Raw genomic sequence first — 15,323 nt, 5'->3', positions numbered from 1 at the left:
TTCAGTGCAATGCCAAAAGAAGCCTAACATCATTTTCCAGAAACAGAAAGCATATCTTTAAATTTATGCAGATCTAAAAAAATACTCCAAATAGACAAAGTAATTATGAGACAGAAAAGCAAAGCTAGAGGCATTAACATTCTAATTTCAAACTGTTTTATGAAACATTAGCAATCAAAGGAATATGGTGTAGACATGAGATTAGACATAGAAAAATGAAAAACAGTGAGCCTAGAAATAAATTCATGTATATACAATCAACTAAATTGCCAAGAATTGAGATGGGTAAAGAAAAGTCTCTTCAATAAATGCTTTTGGCAAAATTGACTATTTAGATGCAATAGAATGTAATTGGGCCAGTGTGGCATACTATTCTGGTATGACTTAGATGTCCTCCCAAAGCCTCATTAACTCACAGGTGGGTCTTTGGGAAGTGACTAGATCCTAACTGCATGATACTGGATCATGGGTGTGTGATACTGGATTAGTCCACTGACTAGTTTATAGCAGGGTGTGAGGTTGGGAGGTGAAGCTCATGAGCGCGGCCTGGAACAGTATATATCTGTTATCTCTTGAGCATTTGCTGCTTCCTACATGCCCTGGCATGAACTGTTTCTCCTCTGCAATGTCTCTCTTCCATGCCCCCTGCCTTGGAACCAGACACCTATGGACTGATGCCTCTACAAACTGTGAGCCAAAATAAACATATCTCCTCCTCTACCTTGTGGGTGTCAGGTATTTTGTCTCAGCAACCAGAAAGTAACTAAGAAACATTCTAAAATTTTTCAAATTGGATTAAAGAAGAAAACGTAGGATTTGGAACTGTAAAATTTCTACAAGACTTTAGAGTAAAAGCTTTTTCACATTGGTATTGGCATTTAATGTTTGGGCATGAAACTAAAATCACAAGCAATAAGAGGAAAAAAGAAACAAGCAGAAGTATATAAGATGAGAAAACTAGCGAATAACAAAGAACAAGTAACAAAATGAAAACAATCTGATCTACAAAGTAGGAGTAAATTTTTATAACATGTATCTGCTAATTAGTTAAAATCACATATATATATTTGATTTTAATATATAAATCATATATATATGGAATACATATATATATATATATATATATATATATATATATATGGAAATCATTCAAGTCAACTGCAACAACAGCAGCAAAATCCTCAATAACCCAATTTTTAAAAATAGGGATCAGAATAGACATTTTTCCAAAGATATAAAACTTCCAAGCAAGCATATGAAAATACACTCAATATTATTATTCATCAGATAAACAACTAATAAACACAATAAGATATGGCATTATACATACTGGGATGGATATTATCAAAAAAGTGAAAAGTGTTAAGGGGAGTGTGGAGTATAGGGGACCCTGATATATTTTAGACTAGAGTCACTGTAAATTGGTAGCTGTTATGGAAAACAGTACTAAGGTTCCTCAAAAAAATAGATTTACCATATGTCAAGCAATACCACTTCTGATTATGTATCTTCAGGAAATGAAAGCAGAAGTCAGTTTTCTGTCACTCTGACAAAATATAAGAGACAAGCAACTTACGGAGAGACAAAGATTATTCTGTTACATGGCTTCAGAAGTTTCAATCCATTGTTACTTGGCCCATTTTTGGCCCTGAGAATACACAATGCACTATGGCAGAATCTACAAGTGATGCAGGTGCATTGCTCATCTCATTAAACAGGAAAGAGAGAGAAGAGAAGGGCCTGGCTGTGGCCTCAATGTCCTCTTCAAGGTCATGCTCCTGATGAACTGACTTTTTTCTGCTAAGCCCTGCCTCTTAAAAGTTCCACTGCACACTGGGAGCCAAGCTTCTAGCATATGGGATTTGGAAGAACATTCAAGATCCAGGCCACAGCAAGCAATATCTTTACATTTCTTTTTTGATGGTTCATGGGATTAATCCAGGGCATTGCACATACTAAGTGTGCGCTCTTCTGTGAGTTATACCTCTGGCATTGAAAGCAGCATCTTAAAGAGATATCTGTGCTTCACTTTTTGCAGTATTGGTCATAATAGCCAAGATTAGATACAAACTTATGTATCTAGTGAATAGTTAATAATACTGTATTGTAATTCAAGTCACTGGAAGTAATTCTTACATTACTCATTATATACACACACACAGTAACTATGAAATGATAGATGTGTTAATACAATTATGTCAATATAATAGTTATGATGGATGTCAATTTTATATATTTAATGCCTACAATTTGTATATTCAATTATAACTCAAAAATAAGGAAAAATATAAATATGTTCTTAGGAAATGAGGAAAAGAATATTAAATTGAAAGTAACCTGAATAAATATCATAATAAAAACTAGAAAGAAAACCAGTAATATTGAAAAGAAAGTCAAATAAAATAAGGATTAGAAAAACAATAGGAAAAAAATCAACCAAATCAAGAGTTAGGTGTTAAAATATTGAGAAAATTGGCAAAATATTTGATACAGAATTTTTTTTTAAAAAAGGATGAAAACTCAAATAATTTAAATTAGAAATGAAAGGGAAGGTATATTGCAACTGACATCAAGAAGTAAAGACATTAAAAGAAACAATTATGTTCCAACAAATTGAATAATCAAAAAAATGTTAAGTTCCTAGCAATATTCAAACAATAAATTTTTATAACAAGAACAATACAGAAAACAAAGAAAAAATAAATAGAGCAAAAGGAGGATGTTTAAAGAAGAGATCTATCCATTGGCATAGGAAAAGACCTTATGAACAAAACCTGAGTAGCATGGGAACTAGCAAAAAGAATTAAAAACTGGGATCTCATCTTTTTAAAAAGCTTCTGCACTTCAAGAGAAACCACGAACAGAACTAAGAGTCAACCTACAATGTGGGAAAAAAATTTTAGCAGCTGTACCTTAGACAAAGGACTACTGTCTAGAATATATAAAGAACTGAAAAAGATCAGACCCCCCACATTCAAAGACCCAATTCAAAAATGGGCATCTGAAATGAACAGACATTTATCAGTCAAAGAAGTAAAAGGAGCAAATAAATATTGTTTATTATTAAAAATGTTCAACATCACTGGTCATTTGAGAGATACAGATGAAAACAACACTGAGATTCCACTTCAGCCCAGAAAGAATGGCTGCTATCAAGAAATCAACCAATAACAAATGCTGGCAGGGGTGTGGGGAGAAAGAAATCCTTCTCCATTGTTGGTGGGAGTGCAGGCTGGTGCTACCTGTGGAAATCAGTATGGAGATACCTCAAAGAATTAGGGCTGGAGGTCCCATTTGACCCAACTATTCCCCTGCTGGATATCTTCCCAAAAGAATTAAAAGAATCATACCACAGTAATATATGTGCACCCATGTTTATACCAGCACAGCTTGTAATAGCTAAAGCTTGGAAACAGCCCGATTGCCCATCAACTGGAAACTGAATAAAGAAGATGTGTTTTTTTTATAAAATGGAGTACTACTCAGCCATAAAGAAGGAGAAAGTAGAGACATTTATAGCTAAATGGTTGCATACTGAGGCCATACTCTAAGTGAAATAAATAGGGCACACATGTGTAAATACCGAAGTTTCTCTAGTGTGAGAAACTGAAAGTGTACATAAAGGATTAAAATGATTAAAACAAATAATTGATAATTTGAAATTGGAAAAGTTCCAAAGGGGTAGGGGGAGGTGGGAGGGAAAGGAGAAAGGAAAGAAAAGAAAGGAAAAATTATGAGAAAAGAAAAAAAATGGAAATGAAGTCTATGTAAATAGGGAAGGGTGTATGTGGGGGTGAAGGGCACATAGGTAGTGGGGAAAAAAATAAGAACCAAAATACATCATGTACAGGTACAAGCATCCAATGATAAATGTAAATGTATTGTATACATGAAATGTAACAATAAAATAATTTAAGCAAAAAAAAAAGAGAGATATATCAAATTCAGCCCACCATATACATTGCAACTAGTAATATCTCCGTGAACAATGCAATTTTTGAGCACAGGTTCTACTGGATGGAGATGCATGGGTAACAGAAACTGAAAGAAAACTAGTTAGAGCAGGTGATATTTGTTGGAAACTGGCTTTTAACATATGGATATATATTTACACGTAGGAGATGCAAAAAGTCCATGAAATCTAAACTATGAATGAAATAAATGTGTCCAAGTATAATAAAAATCTCTGTTGATGAAAAACAGTGACAGAGTGGTGATTGGTACATTAAGATGAAATGCACGCAAATACACATCAAATGGTATGCAAATCCAGCTGGCCTCCTGTCTTGATGAAGTCAAAGGGGAGGGTTCATAGTCACTCCTATTTGTTATTTATTCTCCATGTCCGTTTTTGTGACATGACTTTTTTTCAGTAGTTTGGACAGACTTCATATCACTTGCAATGCATGAAACATTTACTATGAAGTCCATAGTAGAAACACTTACCCAACCTCTGATATAGAACACCAGAGAAGGCTGCACATAAATTGCACTCTTGTAATCAGAATAATATGTAAATGAAAATGTTGATCTTCATAAGATGATAAATTACACTAATAAAATACATTTTCTTAAGTGATAGGATAGTTTTTAAGAAATTTTACTGAAGACTTTATCTGCTAATATGATCATTGGGTTTATTAAACTAGCTGATAAATATAGGTAAAACATTCCTTTCAGTTTATTTGGTAAAATATCACAAATTCATATGTTTGAAAATTTTAATTATGATAGTTATTGAGTAAATTAATAAAATCTATTTAATAAATCACCTAATTGATAGTTAAGGAACAAAGATATCAGTAAAATAAACAATACTTTTGAAAGATTTTTAAAAGCATATTATTTGTCATACACATTTTCTCACTATATTTAAGGGAATGTGGGGAATGGGGAAAAAAAGAACCAAGAAATATCATGTACAGTTACAAATCTCCTATGATCCTTATGTATACCTAAAATGCACCAAGAAACTTAGTTAACTTTTAAAATTTCATATATAGGGATTAACATTATGTGTTCAATATGATTTTCATACCTTAAGTCTACTCTTAACAAATATACCTAAGAAATAAAATTGAAATGTAAAGTGAAACAATTTTTTTCAATTTAATGATTTTAGAATAAACATATTCACAGCAAATAGTCAAATATTAAATAGTTCTTTTGAAGTTGTTGAAATTTAATATTTTTCTTATCCAAAATAAGATTTAAAAAAACACTTTTTTGCTTCAAATGTCCAAAACAACTTTTTCCTATAATAATTTCAGCCAATTCAGTAACATTAACATTTTTTCCCATTCAATTGAAAACAATGAAAAACAAAGGAGAGCAGAAACCCTGCCAAGTTTCAATTGGCTTTACACTAAGAACACAGATAAGCTTGTCTACTCAAAATGAAATATTTTTCTTTCTCTAGATTACATTTCAATGCATCAATGCATCTGTAGATAAAATAGTCATTTTGTTTTCTGCCAATCCTCTGCTTGATGTCCATTTCTCAACTTCATTAATGACCACCACAAACAAAACATTCACCTTAAAAATACATTATGGAGATAAGCCTGATTATTCTTCTAGTGTTAGAGAGTCTAAAAGTAGTAATAACAGTCTAAAGGATCACAGTTGCTGGAAACAAATATCTAACCACTCAATTGTTTTCTTTTTTAATGGTCACATTTTCTCCACCACCCTGGAGAACTGCTGATGAGGTGCATTTCCAGGATGCGAGGGGCATTAACAGGGCAAACTGGGGCAATTTCTCTGTTCTGTTTGCTCATCTTTAAAATTGGAAGACATTTAAATCTAAAGATTTTTCATGAATTTTAAAAGAAATGATAAATGTAGTGCAGTAAGAATTTTGTCTGTTATCCAATAAAACTGTAATAACTACCATAGTTGTGTTAATAAATGTTTTTGCTATTTCCCCACCCACTCATAAATTGCCAGATTTATATTCTTTGCAATATTATTTACTCTAAAAAGTAAAATATTACATGCTAGCATGGTTTTCTGCAGATTGTAATTTTCAAATTTATCTCACAAATAACATTTTAGAACCTGTGTATGTTATATATATCTCAAGGTGGCTAAAAATGGATGACTTTCCATGTTAAACAACTCATCAAATATGTATGTATTTTCAATCTCTTTAGAAAGTAATCTATGGTTTTTAATGTACAGCCCTATAATGCAGATTTGGGCCACTAATTTTGGCAATAATAATATTACATCTTTTAAAGAAGCTTTTGAAAAAGAATGTAAGTTTTTCATATTACTCATTTTTTTTCTTAAATTCTTTTATTGGTACATTTTAGGTATACAATACATTTAGATTTATCTTTGGGTGCTTGTACCTGTACATGATGTATCTTGGTTCTTATTTTCTCCCCATTACCTGTGCACCCTTCACCCCTAAACCCTTCCTTATATACATGCTTCATTGCCATTTTTTTTCCTTTTCTCATAATTTTTCCTTTCCATTTTTTTCTTTCCCCTTCCCCTCCAACCACCCCTACCCCTTTGGACCTTTTCCTATTTCAAAGTACCAATTATTAGTTATTAATCCTTTTAGTCCTTATTTACACTCTGTTTCTCACACTAGAGAAACTATTCAGTATTTACACATGTGTGTCTTATTTATTTCACTGAAGAGTATGGCCTCAATATGCATCCATTTAGCTATAAATGACTCTAGTTTCTCATTCTTTATGGCTGAGTAGTACTCCATTTTATAAAAAAAACCACATATTTTTTATCCAGTTCCCAGTTGATGGGCACTTGGGCTATTTCCAAGCTTTAGCTATTACAAACTGTGCTGCAAAAAACATGGATACACATATATCTCTGTGGTATGATTCATTTAACTCTTTTGGGAAATAGCTGGGTCAAATGGGACCTCCAGCCCTAGTTCTTTGAGATATCTCCACACTGATTTCCATAGTGGTTGCACCAGTCTACACTCCCACCAACAATGGAGAAGGGTTCCTTTCTGTCCACACCCCTGCCAGCATTTGTTATTGGTTGATTTCTTGATAGCAGCCATTCTTTCTGGGGTGAGATGGAATCTCAGTGTTGTTTTCATCTGCATCTCTTGAATGACCAGTGATGTTGAACATTTTTTCATATGTTTATTTGCTTCTTCGACTGAGAAATGTCTGTTCATTTCAGATGTCCATTTATGAAATGAGTCTTTGAATTTGGGAGGTCTGGTTTTTTTCAGTTCTTAATATATTCTAGATAGTAGCCGTTTGTCTGAGTTACAGCTGCTAAAAATATTTTCCCACATTGTAGGTTGTCGGTTAGCTCTCTTGATGGTTTCTCTTGGAGTGCAGAAGCTTTTCAATAAGATGAAATCCCAGTTGTTGATTCTTTCTGCTAGTTCCCGTGCTACTGAGGTTTTGTTCATAAAGTCTTTTCCTATGCCAATATCTTCAAGAGTTCTACCTAACTTATCTTCCAGCAAGTTTATTTCTGTCTTAATATTTAGATCTTTAATCCACTTAGATAGTAGTTTAGTGCAGGGTGATAGATATGGATCTAGTTTTAATCTCTGACAGGTTGAAATCCAGTTTTTCCAACACCATTTATTAAATAGGCTATCTTTCCTCCAATGAGGGTGGTTGGCTCTTTGTCATAGATGAGATGGCTGAGTATGTCTGAAGTTGTTTTTGCATCTTCTAATCTATTCCACTGATCCTGGGGTCTGTTTCTTTGCCAGTATTATGCTGTTTTTATCATAGTAGCTGTGTAGTATAGCTTCAAATTGTGTATTGTGATACCCCCAGCCATGTCTCAGTTGCCCAGAATTCCTTTTGCCATTCTAGGTCTCTTCTGATTCCAAATGAATTTTTGGATTGTTTTCTCTAGCTCTGTGAAGTATATTGTTGGAATTTCAATTGGCATTGCATTAAATCTATATAGCAGTTTTGGAAGTATGACCATTTTCACTATATTGACTCTTCCTACCCAGGAACAAGGGTTATCTTTCTATTTTCTTATATCCTCCTCGATCTCCTTTTTCAAGGTGCTGTAGTTTTCAGCGTAGAGCTCTTTTGCTTCCTTTGTGAGATTGATTCCTAGATATTTCATTTTTCTGGATGCTATTGTAAAAGGAATTGTTTCCCTAATTTCTCCCTCATGAGTATGCTATTTGTGTATAAGAAGGCTGTTGTTTCTTAGTGTTGACCTTATATCCAGCTACTCTACTGAATCTGTCGATTAAGTCCAGAAGTCTTTTGGTAGTTTTTTGGGTCTTCTATGGAAAGTATCATATCATCAGCAAATAATGAGAGTTTAACTTCTTCCTTTCCTATTTTTTTCCTTTTATTTCTTTCTCTTTTCTAATTGCTGTGGCTAATGTTTCTAGAACTATATTGAACAAGAGTGGTGATAGTGGGCATCCTTGTCTTGTTCCTGATTTTGGTGTGAAACTTTTAAGTTTTTGACCATTTAGTATGATGTTGACTGTTGGTTTTTCATAGATAGCCTTAATCAGGTTAAGATAAAGACCTTCTATTCCAATTTTCTGTAGGGTATTTATTGGAATGGGTGTTGGATTTTTTCGAATGCCTTTTCTGCATCTATTGAGATGATCATATGGTTTTTGTCCTTGACTCTGTTAATATAGTGTATTACACTTACTGATTTTTGTATGTTGAACCATCCTTGCATCCCTGGGATAAATCTGACTTGGTCAGGGTGTATGATCTTCTTGATGACCCTCTGTATTCTGTTTGCCAGTATCTTGTTGAAGATCTTTGCATCTATGTTCATTAGGGAGATTGGCCTGTAGTTCTCTTTTTGGATTGGGTCTTTCCCTGGCTTTGGAATCAAAGTAACACTTGCCTCCAGGAATGAGTTTGGAAGCCTTGCTTTCCTTTCAATTTCCTTGATGAGTTTAAAGAGTAATGGCATTAGTTCTTCTTTACATTTCTTGTAGAATTCAGCAGTGAAGCCATCAGGACCTGAGCTTTTCTTTGTTGGTAAATATTTTATTACATTTTCAATTTCACTCATTGCAATTGGGGTGTTTAGAATTTCTATATCTTCTTCCTTTAACTTTGGCAATTCATATGTATCTAGGAATCTATCCATTTCTTCTGTGTTTTCCATTTTATTGGAGTAGAGGTTCTCAAAGTAGGTATTGATGATCCTCTGGATTTCTGTTGGATCTGTTGTGACTTCAACTTTTTCATTATTAATTGCATGTATTTGTGCCTTTTCTTTCCTTTTTTTGATAAGGTTGGATAAAAACTTATTGATTTTATTTATTCTCTCAAAAAACCAACTCTTTGATTCATTAATTTTTTGTATTAGTCTCTTAGTCTCCATTGCACTGATTTCTGCTCTGATCTTTATAATTTCCTCTCTTGTGCAGGCTTTGGGTTTGTTATTCTCTTCTTTTTCTAGGAGTTTGAGGTTCTGCATTAGATTATTTATCTGAGTTCTCTCTGTTTTCCTAATATGGGCATTCTCTGCTATGAATTTCCCATGTAGAACTTCTTTCATTGTGTCCCATAGATTCTCAAATGTTGTACTGGCATCATCATTTACTTGTAGAAACTGTCTAAAATCTTCTTTAATTTCCACTGTGACCCAATGGTTGTTCAGGAGGGTGTTATTCAATTTCCAGGTCTTTGTGGGAGTTTTGCAGTTTCTCATGTTACTGATCTCCAATTATATTGCACTGTGGCCTGATAATATACCGGGGGTAATTTCAGTTCTTTTACATTGACTTAGACATGTCCTGTGAGCTAGCATGTGGTCTATTTTGGTGAATGACCCGTGTGCAGCTGAAAAGAATGTGTATTCTGATTTTGTGGGGTGGAACACTCTGTAAATATCTATTAAGTCCATTTGTTCAATAGCTTGGTTCAGTTCTAGAATTTTATTGTTAATTTTCTGTCTAGATGATCTGTCTATTTGTGACTGTGGGATATTGAGGTCCCCCACTACAACTGTATTAGTGCTTATTTGGTTTTTCATGTCCATTTTGTATAGTTGGGGGCATTCATATTTGGTGTATATATATTTAGTATTGTCATCTCTTCCTCTTGGATTGTTCCCTTCACTAGGATGTAGTGACCATCTTTATCTCTCTTAATTAGTTTTTGTTTGAAATCTTCTTTTTCTGCAAATAAGATAGCTACCCCTGCTCTTTTCTGGGTTCCTGTGGTGTGGAGAAATGTTTTCCATCCTTTTACTTTCAGTCTATGAATTTCTTTTTGAGTTAGGTGTCTTTCTTGTATACAGCATATTGCTGGATTTTGCTTCTTAATCCATTCTGTCAGTCTACTTCTTTGAATTGGTGAATTGAGACCATTAACATTGATAGTTATAATTGAGAGACATTGACTCATCCTAATCATGATGTTTTACTGTTGTTGGCTCTTATTTCTTTTTCCCCCTTTCCCTTTAGTTTCTTACCTTGTCTGGTGGCTTCCCTCTGTTGAGCCTCATGGAGTTGTGACCTTTGTTACCTTTTTCTAGGGTATTGCTTAGAATTGTTTGGAGTGCTGGTTTGATGTTCATGAAATTTCTCAGGTGCTCTTTGTCATGGAAGTATCTAATTTCCCCATCAAATTTGAAAGATAATTTTGCAGGATACAATAGGCTAGGTTGGAAGTTATTTTCTTTTAGGGCTTGAAATACTTCACTCCAGGCTCTCCTTGATTTGAGGGTTTGTGTTAAGAAGTCTGCCATGATTCTGATGGGCTTTCCTTTATAGGTGATTTGTTTCTTTTTTCTAAGTGCCTGTAGGATTTTGTTTTTCTCTTTTGTTTCCTGGATCTTGACTATTATTTGTCTAGGTGTAGATTTTTTTTTCAAACATGGCTGGGTGGAGTTCAATATGTCTCGCTTATCTGTATGTCCAATTCTCCTCCTCTGTCTGGAAAGTTTTCTACTATTACTTCTGTGAACAGTTATTTTATGTCAATTGTACTTTCTCTTGTTTTTTCATGGACTCCTATTAGTCTTATGTTATTCTTCTTTGCATCATCTAGCAGCCGTTGAATTGATTTCTTGTGGTCCCTTACTATTTTTAAGAAATCTGTGTTTTCATGGTCTTTCACCCCAATCCTGTCTTCTATATCTGATATTCTACCTTCAGATTCTCTTAATCTGCTCTGCATGCTTTCAGTGGAGTTTTTAATCTCCTGAATATCTGTTTGAATCTGTTTCATGGATTCCATTTCTTTCTTATGTTGGGTGATCATGGTTTCCATTTCCTTTCTTATGCTGGTTATTTCTGGCTTCCAGCATGTTTCTGAGCTCATCTATTTTTTATTGGTTTCTGTTCTAGAGCCTCTAATCATGTCTTTCACTCTGCTCACCATCTCTGTAGTTATCTAGGAGATTATTTCTGCTTTGAATTTTTCCAGAGTCTCATTCATCTGTTTGTTACATCCTGTGCTATCAGTTCAGGGTGGCCAGGTGCTTGATTATCAGACTTTTGCACCTCATTTCCCCCAGCAATTGCCTTTTGCAGGGTGGAAGTCTGGGTTTGTGACTTGCTTAAATGCCTTCTCATTTTTGTTTTTGGTACTGTCCCTGGTTTAGTTCCTGGGTTGATATTATGAAGTTGCTTATTGTAAGTATCTTTGTTGATCTATTTAAAACCGTTATGGAATGATTGCTTCTCAGAGGTGTCTACCAGATATAGCTGGTCTTTAGGTTTTGAGTCTCTAAGGACTCTGAGGGTATCTCATTTTCATTATACCAGGAAGGAAAACTATTTAGATCAATCACAACACCTTAGCCCAAGTCATACAATCAGCAACACCATAGCATCAAATATCTCTTAAAAAATGACAATTTGTGGTAGTTATTAATCTATCACTTTTAAAAAATAGAGGTCCTCCTTCAAGGTGTGTCTCTGCTGTCACAATATACAACGTTGGCAGCAGTGTGCAGTTATAAGTCAATGAGTCTGAGTAAGCTAGTCTCAGACTCGGGAGATTCCGGCAGATTTCTGGTTGCAAGTCCCAAGTTGAACTCCCTGTCCTCCTGCAGAGTTGCACTCCGCAAGTCTGGAGGTTTCAGCTGCTTTTCCCCTGAAGAAAGTCCAGTTTCCGATGGGAGCTGATAATCTCTCCAACTTACCAATCACGGTGGTCTGGTGTGCCTTTATTGCAGAGATTCCCTTCTCTTTTCCAGTGGGCTTGTTTTCCTCAGGGAGCCTGAGACAGGCACTCTCTCTGTTGTTCACTTCTGGAGCTCAGGACAATGGCTTTTGTCCACCTGTGCCTCTGCAGTGTGTACCCAAGTAGCTGCACAGCCAAAAGGCCAGAGGCCGGAGGGGGGGGCTATTGTTGGAGGCGCCCACGCAACCAAGCAGTAAGCTGGTGGGCCTGCCAGGAGGGTCCTCCTCACCCTGTCCTGGTGGCTGGTGGAAAGCTGGTGGAGCCCATATTACTCTTATTATTTTAAACACAATCTAAAAATTTATATTGATAAAGGAGGTCTCAGAGATATTCAGAAGCAAGGAATATAAGTGGGAATTTATGGATAAAATCTAAAGATAATCATTACAATTTCATACATACATACATTTGTATTTTCAAATAACATCGTTTTAAAAATTACCTGTAGGGCCAGGGATTTATTGCAGTGGTACCACACCTGCCTCTCAAGCCCAAGGTCATGAGTTTGATCCCCAGTACTAAAAAAAAAAAGTTATCTGCATATACCTGTATATATTTTCTCAGACAAAACTAAATGTAAAATTAATGTGTACATGGAAACAAATTTTTTATTATTTTTATTGTTAAAACTAGAAAGTGCCTGTTATCAATAATTTGTTTGAAATCAATTTTATCACAGAATGCTTTTATGACTCCTCAATTTAGTATTAATCCTTGCTTAAATATTAAATTATACTTCCTCTGTTGATACTCCCTGTTCTCCAGTACTCTCCTCCTGATTTAGCTTTTCAAAATCCCATCACTGGCTTCAATAGGACACCAGACTGCTGGCTGCCATTCCCTGCTGCAGGTACTGAACAGAGTTTCCAGGGAAGGTGCTGCTGTATTTCCACACCTTTCTTATCTTCTTATCTCACCTTTGTTATCTGTGTCATCCTGCACAGTTCTATTTTACCACTGTATACAGAGGTATTTTACTGTTTAAACACAATTTTCCAAGTTTTTAAAGATGTGTAATAAATCTCTCAAGTTACTCCATTTTTTAGAAAGTGAAACTGTCTAACTCTCTGTTTTGTTTTATAACAAGTGTAGCTGACCATGAATTTTTTAACCAATCAAAAATCTCTAGTAATAAGTTTGTTTAGTCTAGTTATAGTTATTATGATTACTGAAATGGAACATTAATATTTTGTGACTTTAGTTATATTTATTGTGATTTCTATTATCTTTGCCCTTTGATTCTATTCTCCATTATCTCACTTAAGCATTTATTTTTTTGCTTTTAAATAATATTGTCTTGATTTTACAATAGTTATATATTCTTTTTAGAGGATTTTAGAGAGTGCTCACAATTTCTTAGCATGTATAAATAATTTAACAATGTCTAATGTTAATATGTTATCCAACATAAATGATAATTCCAGATATTTCTCTGAGTCTATGTTGATATTTTTGTTTAGGATTTTAGGTCCAATTTTTGATGTTATTTTGAGATACAGTATTATTTCACATGTATTAATATATTTAGCAATATTTACTAATTACTTTATCTTATCTTCTATCCCTTTATTCTGAGATTAATTTCTTTCTTTTAGAAATAGCTCTGTTAGTGTTTCTGTTATGTTTCATTATTGATAAATTCCATCAGAAATAAATAGAATTTTTTCATTTGATCATTTGTTTACAAGATGATTTTCCTATAAATGTACATATTTGTCTGTGATCATTATGGTACAATTCACATAAAATTACCCTCTGTTTCATTAACTTTAGATGTATATCATCATTTGACTCTCTAATTTTAATACCTATCATTCTCTCTGGTAGTACTAATAAATTTTTGGGAAATTTTTCTAGCCTATTTTCATATCATCTTCATTTATTGTTGCTTCAGACATTAATGCTACTTTAACTAGACCCTTAGTTATTCTAAAATCTAACACCCTTGGTAGGATGTTTCTTTAAGTAAATTCTAATTTTTCACTGAGAACTCATATTAAAGGAGACTTCATTTTTCCACTGAACATGCAATCAGTTTGGTGTTGTATTATAAGTTTCCCTACAAAGTGTTTTGAATTTGTTTCTAATTTGTGCCTCAAAGAGCCTTCTCACATAATAAGAATCTTTAAATTCTGTTTCCCTACAGGGAATGGAACCTACCTGCATACGGATCTCAAAGTTGATATTTCAGTGCCTCATTGTTGACTTTCTTCTTTTCGGGGTTGTAAAGCTAACATCCAAGAAGTTTCTTCCAATTACAAAACAGAGGTTTTCCTAATTACCTTTCACAAAGGAAATTTCTTATTATTTCCAGAGCCTGAAATTTATTTTTCTTTCCTTAAGGTATGAATGGATTTTTATTATTGTGTGCTTTGTTGTGAATGCAAGTATTTTTGTGCTATTTTTATATGATTAAAGTAGTAAAGGGTTATTTTATTTTATTTTATTTGGTCATCAAAGCATCTCTCTACCATTTCGTGTTCTTTATAATACATTGTCTTTCATATCCTCTGTTTTAAATTTAATTTAATACATATTTATCTTAAACATAGCAAGTTTCAAACATATTTTGAAAATTAGTTTAAAATGAGCAAGTGTGGAAATATTTTTTAAATGTTAATCAAAGATAATATTTATGTAATATTACCATGTGCTACATTGAAATGTTCTACTGAAATGATTTATTAAAAAATGGTGGTTAACTATTGACCAAAATTCATTTAACATTCTGTAACTCTTTGATGGTAGATTAAAATTTCACCTAATACAATGTAAAGCAAATAAATATTCATGATCTTAATTCAGGGGCTGTCATCCTTGAAGAACTGGAATATATTGTGAAGTTTAGTTTGGAAATAAGATAACCAACAGTTGAGGAATAATACTTAAATATGGAGAAACAGTGTCCTCATGTGTGTAATAGGTTATTTCTTCATGTGTATAATTGCTTGGGTTAAGGTCAGTGGGAAGGAAAGTTAAAAGCATGTGGAAGAGATATGCAGTATGTTTACATATACATTTTTTTCTTTTATTTTCCCTTGGAATTAGAACTGCTAAAATAACTTTTTTAATTTTTACAGATAAAATGCTATGATGAAAAATATAAAAATATAATTAACACAAAAATAGTTACAGTAAAATAACAATTTCAGATAAATTTAAACGTCTCACATAATT

Source organism: Heterocephalus glaber, unplaced genomic scaffold (assembly GCF_053883595.1).
Source record: "Heterocephalus glaber isolate CG9 unplaced genomic scaffold, H.glaber_assembly_v1.0 deba00001600, whole genome shotgun sequence".
Classification (NCBI taxonomy): domain Eukaryota; kingdom Metazoa; phylum Chordata; class Mammalia; order Rodentia; family Bathyergidae; genus Heterocephalus; species Heterocephalus glaber.
This window is presented reverse-complemented; position numbering follows the sequence as displayed.